At 44.1% G+C, this 18,111-nt stretch overlaps 1 protein-coding gene across 2 annotated transcripts in view; it reads right to left on the minus strand.

Moving 5' to 3' along the window:
• Window positions 1–16,132, minus strand: part of CHST15 (carbohydrate sulfotransferase 15) — a 52,212-nt gene extending 36,080 nt beyond the window's left edge. Inside the window, exon 1 of one of the 2 annotated variants that reach the window (XM_075423888.1) lies at window positions 15,975–16,132. The gene's annotated coding sequence lies outside the window, so the exon portion shown is untranslated. Of the gene's footprint in view, window positions 1–12,772; window positions 12,847–15,974 lie in introns of those variants that run through there. The other variant, XM_075423887.1, reaches the window with a different exon arrangement.
• Between the last annotated feature and the right edge of the window lie 1,979 nt (window positions 16,133–18,111).

Here is an 18,111-nt window from a genome sequence, read left to right on the forward strand (position 1 = left end):
GAGGACACAGAGTCGCTTTAGGACTTTGCAGCTGAAATCGGATCGACACTAGTTCTGGAGCTCGGGTTCCACTTCTTGAAATAAACCAATTACTGAAGTAATTCACAGAAGAAATCTGAAGTGACACAAATTCCATCAACTGCAATTGGCAGCCAGCTTTTCAAGAACAGATGTATGACTGTTAACGATACCCCAAAAAGCTTAGTTTTTAATGCAGAAAAATTGAGATAGAGCATTAGCATTATAAAAGTCTGCAGAGAGCCAGCAGCATCTCCGGAATATGCCCCACAAAATACTTTACAAGGACATATAAACTCCAACTTTGGCAGAATTACCATATCTAATCAAAAATCATCTCCAGCAAAAATACTTCCCAAGTATTGAAATGCATTTCCATTTCATAAATTTCTGTGTTGCCAATAGTGTTTGCTCTACTTTGAGTCAAAGACATGAATCTTTGATTTCATGAGATTAATGTAATAACTTCGTTTAGGCTGTTAATGCATTGGGAGCTTTCAGCCACTCAGGAGACTAGGATGGCATGAAGAGCATACAGATACATTTGGAGGGGATATTTTTTCTGTGAAAGAAACTACAGTTTCCTTAATATACACGTTTACAGCAGGGACTACACCAAAATAAAGACAGATCTTTTAGTGCCTGAAGTCCAGCGAGATGTGAAAAATGGGTCCGTATTGACCAGATCTATCAATAATGCTACTGAGTTACGTCTATTTTTTTAATGGTCACCAAAAGGAGCAGTAAGGTTTCAGAAACAGGGCACTGTAGAAGTTGGCCTGTGCTCACTTCCCTTTAATGCTTTCCATCCTCAAGAATGCTGTTAACAAAACATGGCTTTTGCCACAAAAAGCCATATCAATCATTGTCTTCTATAAAGATCACTCCACATCCATATCTAAAGACAGCAACATGCAATAACATGCCCCAAAATGCCACCTCTTCCATCAAAGCTTCAGGAGCGCGACTCAGCAGCCGGGAGGAGCAGCTTCAGACACTGCAACCCCTCCACCCTGCGTTCTGTCCTCTGCAGCGGAGGTCCCAGAAGAGCAAAGCTGCCCCATCCCACCAGCTCTGGCTTGCCCTGGCTTCAACCGAAACACCTCCAACACCAGTTCAGCAGCCTTGTTACCCAGACGTGAGAGCCTCCATGCATCTGGGCAACAAGGTTATCAGCCAAATTTGTTGGTTTGTTTTGGGTTTTTCTTTAGTTATGAATTGCTGTGGTGCCCTCCCCAGGAAAACCCTCCACCATTTGGCAACATAATTGTGCTATGAGTTCATCTGTTTGCTTGTGCTTTCACGGGAGAGTTGGCATCTTGACTGTGACAATCCCCTTCTGCATCTCTAATGTACTTCCATGGAGTGGGTCCTGCTTTTCACAGCTGGAGCAGCGCTTCGAACCAGACCAAGTCAACAAGGGAAGGCGCCCAGGGATCAGCCCTCTGGCCCTGATGGACAAACTTTTTCTAGTGGACAAAAACAAAACCTCCTGTGTGAATAACTGGGTCAGTCCTTCTGCTTTTACAGCAGTTACTTCATCAGTATTTGCAGAAACTGGGCATGCTAGAAAACCATTCATCCTAGGTGTGTAAAAGAAATTATAGTCTCACCACTGACCATTTGGTTTAATTTACAGCTTTCTTGCATTTTTAAATCCTTAAGAACTCCTTCAGTATCCAAAACATTTATAATCAAAGTGACTTCAAAAGTTCAGAATAGTCTATAAACCCAAAAAATTTCGCAGTTCTTCTCATTAAGTGAAAAAATAAATTATATGCTGATAATATACTTCAGTTTCTTTATTACATGGCTCAGTGTTACAAATTAGACTTTGGTAATAATAACAAATCAGAATAAAATCTTAGAATTATATGCTTTTTCTTCCTTTACATGTGAAAACTCGACTTGGAAGTTATTCTTCCTTTTCCTCCTAAAGTTTACTATAGGGCTAAGCTATGCCAAAAAAAAATGATCTGGAACAGACAAAATGTATTCTCCAAACATGAACACTTAAATAAAACATATATATTATTTCATGAATAATTTAATATAGAAGCTTCTGTCCAACCTGAAAAACTAATTAAATCCCTCAAGGCGGTAGCTTCATTGCAAACTTTCATGCCACACACAGCAGGCTTGGGGGGATGCTGGAGTGCTTCAGACATATCTCAGAGTTTGGTTAACAGCCGTGTGCATCAGAGCCTTGGGCCATGGATGGTATTCACTTTCATGGAGCAACTCCTGATGGCAGATGTCAGAGTGCTTTTCAATTGTGGATGACGAAATGACAGAATACTGAGATGTGTTACCTGTACCAACAAAGGGCTTAAAATTGTAGAAGTCCAAGAAAAATCTAGATCTCCTAACTCACCATCCAGAATCCCATTATATGGAGATGGAGGGACTTGGAACAAAATTCAGATGTATATTGTACAAGATAGAAAGTCCAGTTGCTACATAAACCATCTAAAGCAGACAACATTGAATCTGAATTTCGCCCAGTAACCATATTAAAAGGTGTGAATTTCAGTCCCTCCATAAGCTCAAAAGATGGAGAAGGTAACTTTTCCAAACTCTCCTAAGCTGTCATCGCACTCCCCATCCCAGAGCCATGCGGGGACCCCAAGGCAGGAAATACTTTTCGAGACCAAAGCTGGCAGGTGGCATTTTCAGGAGCAACGGTGCAAGACCTGCAGCCAGGAAGTGAAACCCTCCATCTCATAAACAACTCTCGGGCAAGACACCAGAACCCTCATTAATATAATTGGTTTCTTACTAGCTGCTAAAACACTAATTCGCTCCATTTAGAAGTCAACACTGTTTCTGTTCTTGCGCTCACCTGTTTTTGTTCAAGCATAGAAGAACAGGGGGATGGGGGGGGAAGTCTGTGTCATATACTCAGCCTCCAGTTAGTGAATACCATGTTAGAGTACATTTGTCACCACAGATGAAAAATGAAGGTAGGTAGACTTTCAAAACAGCTGCTCCTGAGGACTCAGAAGGAAAATAATTTGGAGAGCAACTCTCACATCATTCACTTGGAGATGGATTTACGTCCTCCAACCTGCATGACATCCACAGAGCGAGTATGACTCCATCCCAAACTGAAATCTGAGGTAGAAGACACATATAAAATGTAAAACCAAACTACAGTACTACCACTGGGAAAAAAAAAACATTAATCATTACCCTTCAGGAAATCACTCAATTTTCAGTCTTTCTGCTTCAAGTCCAGAAAATTAAATTTCCCCTTTCTAACGGTGCTGCCTTTGGGTGCAGACCGAAAAATAAATGAGCGTAAAGCTTATGTGACCATGGAGGAGGAAGAGGGTCTGCACCTGCCAATCTAGCATCTCTGGTAATGGGAGGAAAAAAACGCTGTTTGACACCACGGCCCAGATGACACTCTCACTGGTGAGCAATCAGTCATCTCATCCCGCTCATTGATACAGTTCCTGCTCACTGAGGTTGGGAAAAATAGCTTTGCATAGGGTACCAAGTGCTCCTTTTCCACTTCAGAGACATAACCCCACCTCTCTCTCTTTATTTACACTTTTCTTTGAAGGCTTCAACCCTGAGGATGAATTGCATCGTTCTATAAGTGGATGCTGTTCTCTGATTTTACAAGTGGTCCTTGCCCTGGCTACATGTGCTTCTACCTTGCTTTCAGTCCTGCTTGACCTTAAGACTCCTCTCACTGCTTTTAACTCTGCTGAAGATGAATATATGTTTCAGCCACTGGTTGAAGCGTCTCTAATGACAGTGTAGTTCATAGTAATAAAACTGTCCTTTCCATAAAATGTACTTTCATCCTTGTGAAAATTTAGTAAGCCGATTAATTATTTTCCCAAAGACTGAATTTCAAAATGTCACTGCTGACATTTAAGGCTCATAAAAATGCAAGTCTATCTTATCTGTGAGAAACAAGTCTACACAATCTATTTTAAGATGAAAATATTTATCAGGGAAGACAGCTGCCAATTACGAACACAAACAGAAGCAAAGCCACTTACAGCAAGTTGCTACTTTTTTTATCTTTTACTCACCAAGGGCATAGTTCTGCCCAGCACAGCGGTGCACAAAATAAGTGACATCTGGTGGCTATATGCTGTAATATAATAAGGCAACTCATTTCAGTGCTGCTAACCAATTCAATTTTTAAGTTTACTGCTTTTTAGTAAAGCTTTTTAGCAGTTGTACTCATTTATTTTGACACAGACACTTCTGAGACTCCTAGGCATCAGGATCCCAATGCATGGTGACAACCGCTGTTGTCTCGTTAAAGTGGGATTGTCATATTCGCATCAGGAAAAACACGACTCCAAAAAGGAATTAGCAAAGCGTAACAAAAACAGCGCTAAGATTTCGCCGGGCAACACCAGTGAGCATCGCACAGAGCCAGGCCGTAAGAAAAGGCTCCGCAGAATTTGCAAAGGAAATCCTTCAAGTACTCCAAGTAATTAATATCAACTCCGCTTTCTCTGAATTGTTTTTTACTAGATTTTAATTAAACAAAAGAGAAATAGCAGTGATTTCCATTCTGAGCTTAGCAGCATCCGTTTACAACCGTGAAACAACCTTTCCACTTCTCAGGCCTTATTGATCCTCAGCGATGGTCACATCTAATCCAGCCAAGCCTTCCGCACCTAAACCTGCACTCCAGACACAAAGCAATCACAGCTCCCCTCCTCACTCCTACAGCCCAGAGATAAATCTTGCTTTTAGTAAGCTACAAGCCTTTCTTGGATAATTAATAAATATACTGTCAGTCAGCCACTGTTAAAACTACAAAATTGCTAGCCCTGCAATTTCAAGGCTTGTAACACCAATTTCTTCAGTAATAAGTATTTACGGAAAAAAAATCTGTAAGTACCATCCAACAGAAATCAGATGAAATATAAACAGACTCTAAATATTTATCAGCAGAGGAAGTTCAAAAATAGCCCTCCAAAAATAAAACGGATGGCAGGCTAAATCCAGAGCCACTGAGCGTTCTTCGAAGAATGTGCTAGGAGGAACTTCATTTTCAGTTTGACATCGCTAAATCAAATTAATTCCTTCCTCCTATTCAATTGCTACATAAAAATCCTTGATGCCAAAAGGACAAAGCTAAAAATGTCCCTAAAACCAGGCACTGGGTGCAAAAGACTGCCCAAACTCCTACCCACACAATGCAGTAATGGAATAATTTATTTAAAGCATTAGATTTGGGGGCTTTCCATCACTTTTAAGGCCTAAAAATCCTTACCAGGAAAGTCCAACTGCACGGTCAGCATCCCTTAGCGCTGAAATGGGCACACGTCTGCAGTATCTCAATAAAAGGGGACCTCTGGGATAACGCAACTACTGATACATGATTTCAAAGAGAAATATGACTTCCTTTTCACATACCCTCTCCCCCACCAGACACTATCTTCACCTTCAGACTTTCTGGCTGAACTAAAGAACAGATGCACAGAAAAGTACAGCTGAATGACTTTAGCTCCAGTAACTCATCAAGAAGAAAACTTTTTAAGATCCCATTTCAATTTAATTTTTAAATCCTGGCATGCTGAAGTCAGCAGGAAGACATTTCATTGACTTTAATGAAGCCAGAGGTTCATCCCGAGAACTGCTGTTTGGAAGGAACACAGGATTTATATTATCTCATTCGAAACCCTCAACTTTTTTGTTAAATGCAACGTAACGATATTTGCTATTTCAGAGTTATTTGTTATCTTTAAAAATATATAAAGAAGGTTATTAAAATACTGCAGTGTAACATTTTTTGTGATTATGGTTGCAATACTCTTGTTTCAGTAACAGGCAAGTATTTTTAATGCACAAATATAAATTGTCATAAAGTTTCAGTTTCTTTTCTAATACTGAAAAGGAGGACTCTGAATTTCTGCAAAGCAACTGGAAAACATTTCCAGTGCCCACAGTTTTGAGGAGCCAGATGCTGGTCCCCCTTACACGAGGGAAAACCAAGAGCTGAATTGCTCTTGGTCTACCCTAACGCAAGAGAAATCCACGTGGGATTTCCATGGATACCAAGATATATTCTGTTTTACTACGCTGTGTATTTTTAATTTTGCTGATCCTAGCAATGTTCAAAAACCTTCTCTGAAGAGTTCAACACTTCAGTATTTAAAATAGCCTGATGCTAGACAAATGAATTTTTCCTCTTTCCTATAACGAGAGGGATGAGCTTAGGCTCCACTGTTCCCTTCCGTTCACCTCTCACATCTCATTTCTTGTTGAAACTGTTTTAAAGCTGGTATAAATAGCTTTGAAAAGTAAGTCTAATACGAAATGTCAAGAGTGATAGTGATTTCATTCTGATTTAACCTTGTCTATTCCTCAGGCAAGTTGATCCTCAACCTGAGATACTGTTTACATAGCTCTATAATTTCTGAAATTTTTCGTCTAAATTATTTACTTTATGAATGGCTCTGATGAGTTGCTCGAGGCGTAAAGCTGTAATACTCAGTGCTGAAGTGCTCAAGAACATGGTTTTGTCTTACGAAGTGAAGAGACCGCCACTGTGTCCTGTGCTGTAGTTTCTGTTGGTAGTCTCTACACACAGCAGTGTTTTTACCCAGCCTCTTTATCTGACCTCTGCACTTGCAACAGATGTAGTTCCAACCCCGAAGTCACAGTGTTAACCCAGGCTAGAGCTCCAGGGAGCCACAAAACAAGCAGCGAGCCCCTGATCCTGAAGCGCAACCTCACACTGTGAACCCACGTCCCTTCAGGGAGCTGAACTGGCCATCAGCTCTGCACTGGTTCAAAACCTGATGTACACACGCAGCCTCCTCCTCTTCCACTTCAACAAAGCAGCATCCAGAATCCCTTCCAGAAATGGCCCCAGGAAATTTTCTCACACTGCGGCAATCAAGCCAGAAGGATGAACCGTACAGCAGCAGCCCTGCAAATGCACTAACTGCTGATCAAAGATGGAGGAGGAGCACAACCGCTAGCCTAACATGGTGAAATAGTTCTATGAAAAGCTGAGCTTTCAGAGTGTTCCTTGAAAATCCTAGAAATTTCAGATTCGTTATCCACTTCACTTCTTTAACATAAGCAACACTTATTTAACATAATCTATTTCATATCTATGTAGCTCAGTTGGGAGACAAATTTCTCAACTAGCAAGTAGCCAAAATTGAAGAAGAATATTAGATAAGGCATTTGACAGACTTTCAAAAAAGTCTTGGTTTTAAGACCTGTAATAGAATTTTCAGGAGATGAAGCTCCCTTGTGAAGAGTTGGCCCTGCAGGCAAACCCAGCTCGTTATGGGATATGTACACCTAATAACCTATTAAACTATCTTTCTCCGTTTCCTCCCATTCCTAGCTTTACACAGTCAAATTTCCCAGCTGCACCAGTCAAACGGTGTCCTTCTCCTCCTTTGCATTCATAAATTATATGCCAGCTTAGCCACAGCAAGGTTAGCACTGGGCTCTTACATTTTCTTCAAATCAGATGCAAAACCTTCCAGAATCCTGATTTCCATTACTATTTTTGCCAAGGCCTCTGCTATTCGTTGGTATCTCACTACTAATTTGGTGCCAGATCTAAAGCACTTTAATTAAGTGCTTTTTTACCCATAATGCTCCAAGACTTGAACCGCAACTGGGCATGTAGAGCATATAAGGACATTATAGAACCATAGAATGGTTTGGGTTGGAAGGGAACTTAAAGATCATCTGTTACCATCTTCAGTCATCTGAAACCATGCAATATTTCAAGCTCACATCTAACGTGCTGCCCATTTCCGTAGCACTCTTTCAACACTACCATCTACGAGGCTTCTTCCATCCCCTAAGTACACGTCGCAGATAAATCTTCATTATTGTCCCTATGTATCTTACAGAAGTTTGCATTTATTGAAAGCAGCCTTATCTTGCTTTCTCTGTACATCTTTGAACCTTACATTTTATCTTCACTCTTTTTGTTCGATCTCACAGTTCTTTGCAGTTAAAACACCCGTAACACAATGACTGCTGTTATTTGAAAGAAATGTCCTTTCCTATATTCCATGCAATCCTGTCAAGTTACCAGGTCTAACTTAAACTTGGCAGATTTAAGCCATGCACTAATACATGGGGGAAAAAAAAAATCTTTTTCAAACATCTCATCAGTTTTTCTAAGTTTATGGTAAGATAGCAGGGTACATTCACCCACACTGAACATCAAGAGTTTTTACATGAAAAATATCTCATTGTGAAACACGTTTTTCCCTGCTGGAAGGTGTGAAGCAAATGAAAAATGTCATTTCTAGTATTTTGCTATTGAGGTACAGATCTGCACCTTGTACGAGTGAGGAACAACCTACATTAGATACAGAGTTGGCATAAAAAAACCCACGCTTATTTATAAAATGGTATGCATATGTGATGAGTCCAAATGACGGCGCATGAAGTTTTAGAATAAAAGTGTGTATTGAGTAGTGCTCGGTATGTAAAAGAATAAAGGCCTGTGACACTTCCCTACCTCTCCATCACCATGTTTCTCTGTGACTGTGTTCATTTCAGAAGAAATCCATTACACAGAAGGCAGGCGCCTTGGCAGCCAAGTGCCTTCCACCATCCCTGCCGCTGCAGGCGCTTTAGCTGCTTTCTGCAAACCAAGGGAGGAAGGCTTGCTGCACCAGGAGCTCCAAAAATGTTTCCGGAGCTGGGGTGGCTGAAGCGTACCACCTCCTTTCTGGCAAGTTCCTAAGGAAACCAGCAGGCTTGCCACTTTCAAGATTTGGAAAATAAGCCTTTCAGCCAGGTCAGGATGTTGTGGGAATTTTAAGAAGCCAGATGTGGGAATGGGAAGTGGCAGGGCAATGGGTTGGGGTTGGTGAGCCCACGACCTCTGGCACGCTGCTGCAGGGGGACAGAGCCTGCCTTGGACCACCCACACCCAGTCACGTTCACCATCACACCTGGTCTCTCACCACCACCACTGCTGCCTTGTCCTTGCCATCAGCCACCGGTACCCAAACGCACATCATTTTTCTGTTTCTTCTCACTAGGTATCAGGTACATCACCTGGTTATCTCTTCTTCTACAGGACGCCATGCTCCTTCAAACTAGTGCTTACCAGCCACGTTCAACAGCTGCTGGAAACCAGGTGTAACATAAATTAGTAAATATTCCACGGCAGAGCTACATTAACTGCTTGCCCCCAAAGCGCTGTTACGCGGCATGCCAGGCACAGCTGTGTAATCAGAGGATCGCAGTGCTCCCCTCACAAGGCGCCCGCCACGCGCCAGCTCCTCGGTAGCTTTCCTGTCTCCCTCGCGTGTAAAAACCAAAGCGAGTAACAGGGATAGAATTGCAATCATGTCTTTCAGCCCGGGAAACACAAATGAAAAGGTCGTAGGGACAAACAGCCAGTGTGACTGTACAACACGCTTTCCACTAGACACGTGGGCAGTCCTACATATTTTTAAGGCAATGGGTCAACAATGCTATATGTAATTAGTTAATTTTAGTGCAACTGCAGCGTAAGTGGAGAGATCGGCGTAATTCAGGCTGCTCTGAGACAGGAGCTTGTAGGAGCTTACAGATCCCTTCCCCTCGCGTGAATAGCTGTATTTAGACTCCAAATCTGGCACTGCGCTTCGTCAGTGAGAAAAACAGTGCACTTCACTAAAAAACATAAATAAATAAGAAATACTAATTTGGGGGGGGAAGCAGTGAAAAAAAAAAGTGCCCTCTTATTGGAAATCTACCTTGTTTTTCCACAGCACTTTGGATTCCTCCAGCCGAGCAACATAACTCCAGCCAAGGATTATGGTGGGAATTCAGAGTTATCCCTCACTGTGCAAGGCACAGGGGAAAATAGATGCGTTAAGAGGGGAACTGAAGCCTGAGGACAGCAATTAAGGAGCCCAGTTCAAATGAGGGTACAGCTCCTGCAAGCTCTGTAAGACATTGGAAACAGGATGATTCACATCAACCGAGTACCCAGAGTAGCACTGAATGATTTAACAGCACATTTCCTGAGAGTTGCTGACTGTGGAATACACAGCCTTTAAGGATACAGTAAGTGTAAGGGTAATTAAGACTTAGGAGGGATGGGGAGTATACTGGCACCTGTTTAAGTCATGGCTTTCTTCATCCGAGTGATGTATCTGTACCGAAAGAGAAGCACGGTTGGATGTTCTAACTTCCTAAATCAATGCCATTTAGGCGAGACCAGGCCGCTGCTGTTAGCTTATCTCTAGAGAAAGTATGTGGGAACAACGTTAAAAACACAGAACGTAACGGTAACGCAATGCTGAGTTGCAACTTGTGAAAATTTTGCTCCCACGAACATACGAGGAAGCACTCAGCACAGGACAACTAGCTAATAATAAGGATTCTCTTCCTAGTCAGCAGAGGAATTTGATAAGAAATCCTTACAGGGAGGTGGAGGGATTGTAGTATCATCGTTAGCAAAACCTTATGAACTTTGGAAGAGCTTGCTGTCATCCACCGAACGGCCTGATCTTAAATATAAACAAATACTTTGAGAGATACTTTAGTATTGGGACACAGTCCATCTTTAAACACACCTGCGATAACGCTGAAATCACCTGGGCTACAAACCTAATCTTTGTCCACTGAAACTCCTGGTTCTCACAGAGCTCCTGCCACAGGTTGCTTAAAATAATGTGCAAATATAAGCAGTATCTTACTTGCATCTCTATGATTATGCCTACATAATCCCATCCTTGTTAATGCTGCTAGTGGGTTACATAACTACATCTTTCCTCTCCAACCATGCGAAATAACCCGAATACAAGAGTCTGCTTCAACCTTCTCATTTATACCTTATATTTATCGAGATATCTACTTTTGTTTCAGCAAAGAAGATAAAATCCATTACTCTCTTCCACCACACTAGCAGAATTCAGTGTTTTGTCATGTAAATATCCATTGTTTCATCATGTTCTGTTTACAAACCACCAAATAAAACACTCTGAATTTAAGATTAGTCCTCCTATTACAAAACCGAACCATAAAACTATTTTGTCATTGATTTCAGAACTGCACGGTGACTGCACTTACAGACACAGGATCTAAATGCCATTTAAAAAAAAAAAAAGTAGTTTCACTACTAAATCTTCAAGCAAATGTTTTCTTTTTTTTCTGCATTCAAATTGATTTTCTTTCTTTTGGCATGTGAAGAGCCAGATGAATCCTTTGACTCAATGCCCAAGAGTGAAATGGCACCAGCAGCAGCAGGGAAGTTCTCAGGGCAAGGGACGTGTGACAACATTTTGATCACTGACAAAAAAAAAAAAGCTTCGAGGCAACGCTTTCATCAGTATTTACTGTTTGTGAGTGTATATATATGTGTGTGTGTGTGTCTGTATACAAAATGTATATCAATGTATATAAATAGCATAGATATAAATACATATGTACAGTACATATACATGTCATGACCTCTTATTGATGGAAATTTCCCTTTTTGCCAGAGATCAAGTAGTCCCCAGCTAGTACTAAGTGCAGTGCTGCTCAATTAGGTGTGTGTTTACACAACATGAGCGCGTATGATTTTCAGTTAAACCTTAAAAATATTTACTCTCTGTGAACAGTTCCAGCAAATTTTGAGCTTTAATCGGTAACCTGCTCAGCTGACTACTCTGCCTGTTTTAGTCACAACACAACAGGCACGTGTTTGCTCAACAGGGGATGATAATGATTTTTTTGTCTGGCTAACAATTCAAGAAGTGAAACCATTCTTATGTCATATGCAGATAGATATGAAGAGCACTTTAGGCCATAGAACCATATAATAAATCAAAATATACATTTCCATATCTGAAAGTTTGGTAGGTGTTTAGATGAGCCGTCCGAGAAATACTCCCATCTATCCTATCAGCCTGTAAATCCAACAGCACCAAGGTAAGTCAATTCACTGCAGAGCACGGCTGTAGGATTACAATGAAGAATCACAGAAAAAAAAAAAAAAACACCAAAACAAAGCCGTAGATGACAGCACCGAAGTTCAGCTGGCGAATTGTAGCTGAGCAGACTCTACCCATCACCAGCCGGCGCTGAGCCTTGACTGCGTTCTCGGCAGAAGCACGCCGCGAAGCTATTTTTAACGGCCAACAGCTTGCGCTGAAGAAATACCCCTCTCCGCCTAAAAATAAGCGCCGGTGAATGGCAGCATCCATCCACGCCGTGACTCGAGGTAGGATGCGCTGCCGGGATTCAGCGAAGCTTTTCCGAGCGAGCCCCTCCGCGGGTGTCCGCCCTCCCGCACCGCCGCGGAACCCGCGCGGCCGGGCACCGGGCGCTTCTCCGGCGGGCAGCGAGACGACAGCGCCCTGCCTTACCCTGGGCATCATTCCCCCCTCCCCGGAGCACCAGCCTGCCCGGGGGCTCGCTTGAAAGAAGTGCCCCCCCCTCTCTTCTCCGCTCATCCTGCCGCGAAGCACCGGGGGATGCTGCACCCGGGGGGGGGGGGGGGGGGGGGCGTGAGGTGCCCCAGCCTGCACCCCCGGAGGAACGGGGGGACACTCCCGGCCCCCCGTTTAACGGGGAGACACGGGCAAGCTTCACCCCGGAGTAAGGCGGGGGGGGTGGGGGTGGGGGGCAGTCGGAGGTCTCCCCACACCCCCAAGAGCCGGGCCGCCCCCGCGATGCTCTGCTGTCCCGCACCGAGCCGCGCCGTGCCGAGCCGCGCTGCCCGCCCAACTTCCCGCAAAGTCCCGCCGCCTCCAAACTTGGGGATCCGCGGCCCGATGAGCCTCCCGCACCCCATCCCCGCACCTACCTCGGCCGGCTCTGCCCCGCGCCGCGTCCGCCCGTCCGTCCGCGCCCGCCGCCTCCGCCGGCTCTGCCCCGCAGGGCGGGGGGGGGGGGGGCGGACGAGGAGGACGAGGAGGAGGAGGAGGAAGGGGGAGGGAGCAGCCCCGCGCTGCGCAGCCCGGGAGGCGGGGTGATGCCGCCCGGCTCGGCCGCGCCGGCTCCGCGGGGCTGGGGGGTCCCCAGCGGTGTCCCCGGGAAGGGGGGGTGGGGGGCGGTCCCGGGGGGCATCGCCACGGGGAGCACCGGCTGCCGGCTGAGCTCGTTCGGGAGGTTTTTGGAAGGAGACGGGGCCTCTCCCGAGGGATCCTCGGGGAAACTCGAGGTGTCCCAAGGAAGCGGCGCTGGGGTGGCAAGCAGCACCCCAAATTGCGGGGGGGGCGGTGAGGGGTCAGCCCCAGGAGGCACGATGCTCCCGCGCCCCCAGGTCCCCATCGTTTGAGCGGGTCGGGCTGTCATGCTGTGCAGACCTCCACGGTCCGGTTCTGAAGCGGCTGCAGCACAAACATTGGCTAAGAAGCCAAAATCTGCTGCTCAGGTTCGTTCTCAACCAAGAGGATCCTACCATGTATACGTCAACTTTTTAGCTGGTCCTGTTGCGACAGGACAAGCAGTGATGGCTTTAAACCAAACGAGGGGAGATTTAGACTGGACACAAGGAAGATAGTTTTTACCGTGAGGGTGGTGAAACCCTGGCACAGGTTGCCCAGAGAGGTGGTCAATGCCCCATCCCTCAAAACACTCAAGGCCAGGTTGGACGGGGCTCTGAGTAACCTGGTCCAGTTGAAGATGGGGGTTGGGCTGGATGGCCTCTAAAGGTCCCTTCCAACCCAACCCATTCTGTGATTTGATGATTCTATAAATATATGTATATGTAAATGTATTTTCTGTGTATTAAGTCATCCATGTGATATATGCACATAGCTCCTGTGATGCAGCACACACAGTTTCACACGAAGGTTTGATGCAAATATTGCAAATCTGACGGTATCAGAAGCTGTTGTGAGGCTGTGGCTGCCCGCGGCTGGCCAAGGTTTTTGTGAGCACACTGGAGGAGGAAAGCTCTGCATATTTCCCTCCTAACACTAAGTGAACCCACTGTTGGACTTAACTCCGCACGTTTAATATTCAGCAACATTATTCCTAAGAAGTCGAGGTGACGAAGCATGAGCTAAATACAAAAGAACAGTGGTTGCTTTATTTTAGTCTTTCCTTTTGTGATCAAGTCCATGTTTGGTTATGACTTTCAGAAGCATCTAAAACTTACACAAATTTGTGGGAATCTGTTTTGAAGTGAAACCATATGTCACTTAATAGTAAAATGCAAAACAGTAGCTTCCAAATTACACAGCTGTGATTGGGAGCCCAACCGTTTCCAGGATTTCAAAGGGGTGATTATACACCTGAAGACCATGTGTAAATAACTAAGAGACTGACTCAAAAATCACAAGTGCACAAGTTTCCTACAGCGCAGTGGGTGTATCCCTGTTCAGGTCACATCTGATTCTCACCTAATTCTTAGCTAAAAAAATCTCACAGAATAAAACACCTGAGTAGGTGAAACCTGTGATTTATAGAATATTCACACATATTCAGTGTTTCTGGTCTGGGTTAATTATGCTGCCCCCCGAGGTGTTTTGGGGCTCCTGGGATGCTCTGAATAGCAATTATCCTCAGCCAGGTTTCTGCACAATTATACGCCCTTCCATTTTATGTGGGTTGTTTTTTTTTTTAATTTCAAAGAAGCTGTCATGAAAACAAAATCTTCATTCCCTGGGGAAGTCTCTGTTCACACTATCCCTCACCAACCATCAGCTGGAGTAAACATCTTGATGGCTGTATCTACATGTGGTAGCGCAAACGTCCAGGCACTCCATAAAGCTTGTGTCTACACAGACACTTACAAACTATCTTCAACATTGCCTGGTGAGATGGGGAGGAAAATACAAAATTTTATCACGTAATAAATCACTGTCCATCAACTAATGGTGTTATTTTGAACACTGATAGAAAAAGGACAGGCAGAATAAATCATACAAAAAAAATCTAAAAACTCAGACTGGACTTTAATTCTCATGATTCAAGATGTTTAAAGAGGGACAAAATGAAGATATTTCAGTACAGAAATTATAGTAAAACTGTCTTGAACTAGATTGATTTCCATAGAACAAAAGCTCGTGACCTCAATCTTTGTAAATTTGATTTCTGCTGGTTGCCATGCTTACTCCACAACGTCTAAAGGATCAGCTCACTTTTAAAACAAGTTTGTACACATTTCTTAGCTCTGAGCAGGTTTATCTGGTAAAAAAGATGAGACAGTCCTTTAGCAGTGTTGAAAAGCAGGCACGCAACTAGCAGTGCAAGTGTGTGAATTTTAAAGGTGATTTTTTTTTACGCTGGGGAGTCCTTCCTTATTGCTACCGCCCCCGCTTTGGGGCAGATATCTGGCAGAGGGGTCCAGTGTCTGGGTATGACAGCAGCAGAACTGTGCATTTACAGCCAGATTTAACCCTGGGATAAACAAATCAGATCATGTCCTCAGAGCCCCGCTGTAATGGGGTGCTAATCCGGGGAAATGCCTTCCTCCGCGTGCCTGTCACAGCACCAGCATCCTTAGCTTATTCTCACAAAGAGGGGTTCGACAGGCAGATGTTTCTGCTTTGCGCTTCCTCTCTCTCCCAAACTCAAAAAACGGAGGAGGAAGTTCATTGCCCGCAAGCACCCGGGAGGCTTTTGCTTCTCACCCCTGCTGCTGTTGGGGAGCCCTTTTCCCATCACCTCCCCGTGCCAGGCGCAGCTTTCCGAAGCTTTTCTCACGGGACATTGCTGCAAGGTACCAGCACAAACCAATATCCTTACGCCAAGTTGTGATTTCACCAGAAATGGACGTGGGTTGTGACGGGAAAAGACAAAAAACTTCCCCGAAATGTCTCTGTTGCCCTTCTGCCATGAGCTGTGAGGAGCAGAAGTGCTGAGGTTCCCCAGAGCGCTGTGGGAGCGAGCAGGTTCAAGATTGCCCCCTTTCCCAGGAAAGCAAAGGGGTAGGTGGTACTGGAAACAAACCCTTTACTGGGTGGGGACCACTCAGTTCAGCCGGGGAGTTTCCGTGCAGTAAGTCTGAAAAACCACAAGGTGATACATATGTCGTACTGAACAGTTTTAGGACTTACGCCGCGGTGCCGCCGAGCCGCTGTGCCGAGCGGAGGCACAGTAGAGCCCAATTTCACGCAGGCGTTCAATCCTGTCGAGCGCACGGTTGCTTCCTAACTCAGCCTGGGGTCGGGACGTGCAGCCGCAGCACCCCAATACCCGTGGAGACGATTTCGGCTCTTCTTCCAACTCTGAGGCTGGGTTCTGAGCTGTAAATTGGTGGTCTAAGAAAACTGCAGAAAGAATTATTCTTCTTAGTGGTCCATTCTCCCATTAAAATATTGGTTTAATTCTCACTGGAATTAATGGAACGTGTAGGTTTTAAAGAAATGCATTATTACTTTTATTTTCCCCATGGTATCCTGGCAACAGACACGTTCCTAAAATACAGATCACTAATTTCATATTTTATACATCCTTCGGCTCTCGGTAAAGGGTATATCAACCTTTAAATACTCAGAATGCTTTTTTGCTGTTTTCCCAGCTTGGATTGGGAATGACTCTTCTTGGCGTGCACGTCCCCGGACTGCACCTGGGAGCTCTTGCTCAGTCTTTCACTGAAGACAAAGCTTTTCTTCCTAGAACAGGCAAATATTAATACTGAAACATGATTAGATAAATGTGTCAGAATTTCGCTTCCCACAAAGGCTCTGTTAGATTTTAATGATGCATGTCCAGACCCAGTTTCCCTTTGCTGAACGCCATCCTTTTATCCCAAGTTGTACGTCCTTCAGCACCCTAAAGAATTCCTTTTTATTTGTGATATTTATGCCCTCCAAGTACTTATTGAAGGGTATCATCTCCCTCTTAGTCATCATTTAGCCGAGCGATACATATTAAGTTCCTTTAATCTTCACTCGTAACTCAGTCTCGTCAGACCCTTAATCATTTTTATTGCTCTTCTATGAATTTCTTCCAATTTGCCTGCATCTCTCTGGCAATGAGGTACCCAGATTTTAATGCCTTATTTTAGGTGTGATCTCCCTGCAGCAATACAAAAGATGTTACCTCCTGCTACTTTTATCTACCACTGATTTAACAATATGCTGGAATGCTGAAGTAGACGGGAATCAATTAAAATAGATTTTAAGTGGTTCAGTGCTCAGAATTACCATAATGCTTTTGTGGCACGGCACGAAACGCAAAGGCCTGAAGCCAGCTGAACCCTGCTGCTTTTGGAAATACGTGTGTGTAACTCCTAGGGCAGGCAAAGCTTTTAAACCTGCTGCATGCAGAGCTCTGTGACTCTCTATAGGAATATGAACCAGGAGTTACGACTCAGACAACGAACGGAGACAGGTTCAAAATACAGAAAATACAGAAATAGCTCACGTGTGTTGATGGCCTGAGGGTTTCACGCTGCTCCTCCCGTAACTCTTCGATATGTGACACAAACTAAGGACTCATCACAGCAATAGTAAAATTAGGTGAGCCAGCAGCCAAGGAGCTTGACATTAGGTTGGTTTGGGCTCTTATTGAAATTGTTTGCTGTAATAAAAAAAAAAGTCTTTAGAAATCTGTAACACATCAGGTGCTTTGACTAAAGAGCTTGAGATAGCTAAGAAGAAGACAATGGGGAAAGATGCTCTATGACCTCCCAGGTCTCTGTTAAAATGATCAGGTAATTGGTAAAGATGCTCTACGACCTCTCAGATCTCTGCTGAAATGATTGGATAATGGATAAAGATGCTCTAAGACCTCTCAGATCTCTGCTAAAATGATCGAGTAATGGATAAAGATCCTCTAAGACCTCTCAGATCTCTGCTAAAATGATCGAGTAATGGATAAAGATACTCTAAGACATCTCAGATCTCTGCTACAATGGTCAGGTGGCTTCTCTGTCGCCATTGCCTGTGGTTCCTCATTACAGAGAGACGTCGCTGCCGCTGAAGCCAATGGGAGCTCTGCTCCTGGCTTCTCCTCTCCCATATGAACAAGCCCGTTTTTTCCTATTGCTCTTGTGAATAAGAAGGGAAGAAAGACTGGTACTCTTGGAGGTGTTTAGTTTCTGTTACAGAATAATCTTTTCCCCTCTGTGTCATATAGTTAAACTGTCACTCTTCAGATCTGTGATGTATGTTAATATATTTCATCTCTGACCCACTGGTAAGGAATTGTAGGTCACTGGGCCCTTTTGTGTGCACTCCAGCACCCGGA

The sequence above is a fragment of the Opisthocomus hoazin genome, chromosome 6 (genome assembly GCF_030867145.1).
Source record: "Opisthocomus hoazin isolate bOpiHoa1 chromosome 6, bOpiHoa1.hap1, whole genome shotgun sequence".
NCBI classification, from domain to species: Eukaryota; Metazoa; Chordata; class Aves; order Opisthocomiformes; family Opisthocomidae; genus Opisthocomus; species Opisthocomus hoazin.